Below are 6,420 nucleotides of genomic sequence, written 5' to 3'. Positions count from 1 at the left end.
ATTTCATTAAAATTGTTAAAAAAACAAAAAAAATAAAAATATTATTATTTTCAAACATAATATTTAGAATGATAGAATATAAAAATTTAAAATGATGAATTGATGTTCAAAAATAAAAATAGACTTTATATTTTAAAAAATTAATTATTTAAAATGAACCAATGAATATAATAATTTTCTTTGTAGAGAATAGAATAAGAATTTTTTATTTATTTACTAATTCTTGAGATTATAAGGTTTTTAATAGAAATTAAAAAGAAATATTAAAAGTTAAAGATTCTAACATTGAATAATTGAAAATGAATGAACTAATGGTTAAAGAATATTATTAATTATATTTCTTTAAAATTAAGGTTCCCAAATATAATTTTTTTATAAAAAAATAATTCTTAATTGTAGGATAATTAAGAATAGAGATATATCTAATAAACTTTTTGATTTCTTAAAATATGTATTAAATTTTTTTTATTAATTAGAGAATTATTAAGGAAATACTAAAAAAATAAGGCCTTTTTAAATATGAGGTCTTAGGCAACTGTCTTGTTCGCTTATACCAAAAGCCACCCCGCTAACCGAAGGTATGTTTAAGACTGAAGTGTTGTATCTTTTAAATTATAACTGTCGTGGAAAAAAATTGTTATTATAAAATAAAAATTAATAATATATAATAAATATAAATTTTAAATAATAATTTTAATAAAATTATTAAAGATATAATAGATTTATTATTTTATAAGTGAAAAATTATATTAATATAATTTTAAAATATACCAGTTAATGTTTACTAAAAACTTTAATTGCGGTCTTGAATTGATTTGTTTAGCGCGCTTTACAACGTTGGTCTCAAATTATAAGCTTTGCTTACTAAGAGTAGCAACGTTTCAAAGACGAATCAATGACTTAGCGCCGATTGTTTTATATTTTGTTCAAGATACAAGGTTCCAGCTATGTTAAAGCGATGGTACCGTAACACATTCTAGAACATAAACCGACTAGTAATTCAGTATTTTCAAGTGAAACTCAATAATTTTTGGACATCCCTCACGAGTAAATATCATAAATTTAAACCTTATGAGATATCATGACACAAAAATATTATGTTAGATTAATAATTAAAGTTTAATGATTACATAAATACAGTTGTTTGATAGATCATTTAGAAATATAGATTTTGTATATAAAAGGAAAAATTGCCTTATTTTTAGATCCTAGAACCTGCTAAAAATGATGTTTCCCCTTGGATTCGTAAGCTATGGTGTGATCTTTTTTGTCTTCCAACAAAACTCATCACCACATAAATGCCGTAACAGCGGTGCACTTGACAGCTGCTGAGTCGACCTCCACTCCTGCAAAAGAAAGAGAAAATCAAATTGTTCTTTGAACTTCATAGCTAATTAATTTAGCTTTAAATTAAACAAGTGTAGGTGTGATATACTGAAAAGATTCTTTTCTTCATGTCGTGAAATAGCATGTATCGCGTAATTTGAGGAGGTTGAGGACATGACGGCACTTAGATTTGGACCTCATCATTTCACCACGGCTAATGTTACTTTCCTTGGAAGGTGACACATTCGTGAATATTCCGATTAAGTATCTAAATTAAATAAGTGTATAGCATTATCTTTATATACAGAGAGAGAGGCAATGCCATAGCCCCTACTTAGCTTTTAATTTTTTTTTTAATTTAAAATCAGTTTTAATATGAATGAGACTATTTAAATCTATTAAAGTACTCATTAAGCTTAATATTTGATAAATTTATTTTAGTTACTAAAATGTCTAAATAGAAAGTTACTATAATAGACAAGACTATATAATTAAATTAAATAAAAAAATTATGGTTTTTTCTCTCATAATCTTCGTTATTCACTGTATTTGTTCACGGTCGCTAAGATTTTTTCTTTTTAACCCACAAAAATTGAATATATTGTTGATGCCAAAATCTGGATAAGTTGGTCAGATCTCAGATCCCTGCATCATCATTTTGGCGCCGTCTATGGGGACTCGGTACAAAATCTTCTTGTCTCTACCGATTTTTCATCTGGCCAAGCCAAAGGCAGAATATTATCATGCACCGATTGAACAGCTGGCTCAAACACGAAAACCAATCAAGGCTGGATGGAATGCTTACCTGTAAAGATATAAAGGAAAGTATTTAGACAATTCTGGTATGAAACTCGGTTCATTACAAGTTGAGGCAGAATTGTTAAAATTCAATCAGGAGCTGTTCGTTAAATCGTCTCAAGGGATATGAAAGTTCAAAAGTGAGTTTATTGCTGATTACACTACATATACTACATATGTGCTTGAGAGAATGCTGCCCAGGAGCCAAGATCTAAACCTAGAGCACAATCCCAGTTGATCAATTTGCAGAGCAAATCCATATTTAAGGATTTCAAGAAAACACCTCAAATAAGAGCACATCGAAGGCACACATTTGTAGGAATCGGAACAGGTCAGAAGTTATATTTTGATTTACAAGCAGTTTTTTATATGAAAATTTAATTATTTCTCTGAATTCTGCTATGTGAGATAAGGATATCTGATATTCATTAAATTGATTGTGCTCAATATGAGAATAATTTAAGAAAAGAGAGCTAGGCTAGCGTTGAGAAGCCAATCAAGGTTTACTAATAAGGCATGCAAAGGCTCACCAAAGTCTCAAAGCCTGTCTTATGGCGAGACAGAAGCCAAGCATGCCAGGATCTGCTCGGCCACGAGAAGGCGAGCAGAATCCCAATCTTCGAAGAAATTCCTGAGGCATGCAAAGGCTCATCAAAGTCTCAAAGCCTGTTTTATGGCGAGACAGAAGCCAAGCATGCCAGGATCTGCTCGGCCACGAGAAGGCGAGCAGAATCCCAATCCTCGAAGAACCCAAGGCATGCAAAGGCTCGTCAAAATCTCAAAGCCTGTCTTATGGCGAGACAGAAGCCAAGCATGCCAGGATCTGCTCGGCCACGAGAAGGCGAGCAGCATCCCAATCATTGAAGAATCAAAGGCATGCAAAGGCTCATCAAAGTCTCAAAGCCTGTCTTATGGCGAGACAGAAGCCAAGCATGCCAGGATCTGCTCGGCCACGAGAAGGCGAGCAGCATCCCAATCCTCGAAGAATCAAGGCATGCAAAGGCTCGACAAAGTCTCAAAGCCTGTCTTATGGCGAGACAGAAGCCAAGCATGCCAGGATCTGCTCGGCCACGAGAAGGCGAGCAGAATCCCAATCTTCGAAGAAATTCCTGAGGCATGCAAAGGCTCATCAAAGTCTCAAAGCCTGTTTTATGGCGAGACAGAAGCCAAGCATGCCAGGATCTGCTCGGCCACGAGAAGGCGAGCAGAATCCCAATCCTCGAAGAACCCAAGGCATGCAAAGGCTCGTCAAAATCTCAAAGCCTGTCTTATGGCGAGACAGAAGCCAAGCATGCCAGGATCTGCTCGGCCACGAGAAGGCGAGCAGCATCCCAATCATTGAAGAATCAAAGGCATGCAAAGGCTCATCAAAGTCTCAAAGCCTGTCTTATGGCGAGACAGAAGCCAAGCATGCCAGGATCTGCTCGGCCACGAGAAGGCGAGCAGCATCCCAATCCTCGAAGAATCAAGGCATGCAAAGGCTCGACAAAGTCTCAAAGCCTGTCTTATGGCGAGACAGAAGCCAAGCATGCCAGGATCTGCTCGGCCACGAGAAGGCGAGCAGCATCCCAATCCTTGAAGAATCAAAGGCATGCAAAGGCTCGTCAAAGTCTCAAAGCCTGTCTTATGGCGAGACAGAAGCCAAGCATGCCAGGATCTGCTCGGCCACGAGAAGACGAGCAGCATCCCAATCCTTGAAGAATCAAAGGCATGCAAAGGCTCGAAAAAGTCTCAAAGCCTGTCTTATGGCGAGACAGAAGCCAAGCATGCCAGGATCTGCTCGGCCACGAGAAGGCGAGCAGCATCCCAATCCTTGAAGAATCAAAGGCATGCAAAGGCTCGTCAAAGTCTCAAAGCCTGTCTTATGGCGAGACAGAAGCCAAGCATGCCAGGATCTGCTCGGCCACGAGAAGGCGAGCAGCATCCCAATCCTTGAAGAATCAAAGGCATGCAAAGGCTCATCAAAGTCTCAAAGCCTGTCTTATGGCGAGACAGAAGCCAAGCATGCCAGGATCTGCTCGGCCACGAGAAGGCGAGCAGCATCCCAATCCTCGAAGAATCAAGGCATGCAAAGGCTCGACAAAGTCTCAAAGCCTGTCTTATGGCGAGACAGAAGCCAAGCATGCCAGGATCTGCTCGGCCACGAGAAGGCGAGCAGCATCCCAATCCTTGAAGAATCAAAGGCATGCAAAGGCTCGTCAAAGTCTCAAAGCCTGTCTTATGGCGAGACAGAAGCCAAGCATGCCAGGATTTGCTCGGCCACGAGAAGACGAGCAGCATCCCAATCCTTGAAGAATCAAAGGCATGCAAAGGCTCGACAAAGTCTCAAAGCCTGTCTTATGGCGAGACAGAAGCCAAGCATGCTAGGATCTGCTCGGCCACGAGAAGGCGAGCAGCATCCCAATCCTTGAAGAATCAAAGGCATGCAAAGGCTCGTCAAAGTCTCAAAGCCTGTCTTATGGCGAGACAGAAGCCAAGCATGCCAGGATCTGCTCGGCCACGAGAAGGCGAGCAGCATCCCAATCCTTGAAGAATCAAAGGCATGCAAAGGCTCATCAAAGTCTCAAAGCCTGTCTTATGGCGAGACAGAAGCCAAGCATGCCAGGATCTGCTCGGCCACGAGAAGGCGAGCAGCATCCCAATCCTCGAAGAATCAAGGCATGCAAAGGCTCGATAAAGTCTCAAAGCCTGTCTTATGGCGAGACAGAAGCCAAGCATGCCAGGATCTGCTCGGCCACGAGAAGGCGAGCAGCATCCCAATCCTTGAAGAATCAAAGGCATGCAAAGGCTCGTCAAAGTCTCAAAGCCTGTCTTATGGCGAGACAGAAGCCAAGCATGCCAGGATCTGCTCGGCCACGAGAAGGCGAGCAGCATCCCAATCCTTGAAGAATCAAAGGCATGCAAAGGCTCATCAAAGTCTCAAAGCCTGTCTTATGGCGAGACAGAAGCCAAGCATGCCAGGATCTGCTCGGCCACGAGAAGGCGAGCAGAATCCCAATCCTCGAAGAACACAAGGCATGCAAAGGCTCGACAAAGTCTCAAAGCCTGTCTTATGGCGAGACAGAAGCCAAGCATGCCAGGATCTGCTCGACCACGAGAAGGCGAGCAGACTCCAAAGCATTAGAAGAAATTCCTGAGGCATGCAAAGGCTCACCAAGTCTCAAAGCCTGTCTTATGGCGAGACAGAAGCCAAGCATGCGAGGTTCTGCACGGCCACGAGAAGGCGAGCAGAACCCCAACCCTCGAAAAATCCAAGGCATGCAAAGGCTCGACAAAGTCTCAAAGCCTGTCTTATGGCGAGACAGAAGCCAAGCATGCCAGGATCTGCTCGACCACGAGAAGGCGAGCAGACTCCAAAGCATTCGAAGAAATTCCTGAGGCATGCAAAGGCTCACCAAGTCTCAAAGCCTGTCTTATGGCGAAACAGAAGCCAAGCATGCCGGGATCTGCTCAGCCACGAGAAGGCGAGCAGAATCCCAATCCTCGAAGAATCCAAGGCATGCAAAGGCTCGACAAAGTCTCAAAGCCTGTCTTATGGCGAGACAGAAGCCAAGCATGCCAGGATCTGCTCGACCACGAGAAGGCGAGCAGACTCCAAAGCATTCGAAGAAATTCCTGAGGCATGCAGAGGCTCACCAAGTCTCAAAGCCTGTTTTATGGCGAGACAGATGCCAAGCGTGCCAGGATCTACTCGACCGCGCGAAGGCGAGCCGAATCCCAGACATTGAAGAATCTTCAAAGGCGTGTGGCAAAACCATGAGCAAAGCCGGAACCTGCTCGTCTAGACAAAGACAAGCAGATTCTCAAACGAAAATTAATTCATAATTACAACACAAGAAAGTAATCAAAAAACATTTTTATTAATTTGTTAATAATTAACAGAGAGGATTTGGTTTTCCTAATGAGGACGGACTCTTGGGTTGCCAGCATTTAACAGCGCTGAATCCCGAGGGTCTCATAACCGTCGGTTTGAAATTCAAATGGAGGGGGAGATTTCTGCCACGTCACCTCGTCCGCAATTAAATGCGACGTGATTCTTGGCAGCCTTTTCCAATCCCACGCGAGCGAGTACTAACGAGTTTCTACTGCTGGTCCACTACATTACCCAACACCAGAAACTGGGGGACCGGTGTTTGGGAGAAATACGTCGACGAGACCAGGCATGGTGAGCAGATATCTGATGGCAGAGTTCTGCGAACCGGTGTGTTCCGTAAAAGCCTGGTGCGCGGGGGAACAGGAGCAGAAATATCCTGCTCGTCCACGAGCACGTCATCCGCGATGCAAATTTCCTGTAAG

This window comes from Citrus sinensis, chromosome 2 (assembly GCF_022201045.2).
Source record: "Citrus sinensis cultivar Valencia sweet orange chromosome 2, DVS_A1.0, whole genome shotgun sequence".
NCBI lineage: Eukaryota > Viridiplantae > Streptophyta > Magnoliopsida > Sapindales > Rutaceae > Citrus > Citrus sinensis.
Note: the sequence above shows the minus strand (reverse complement) of the source record.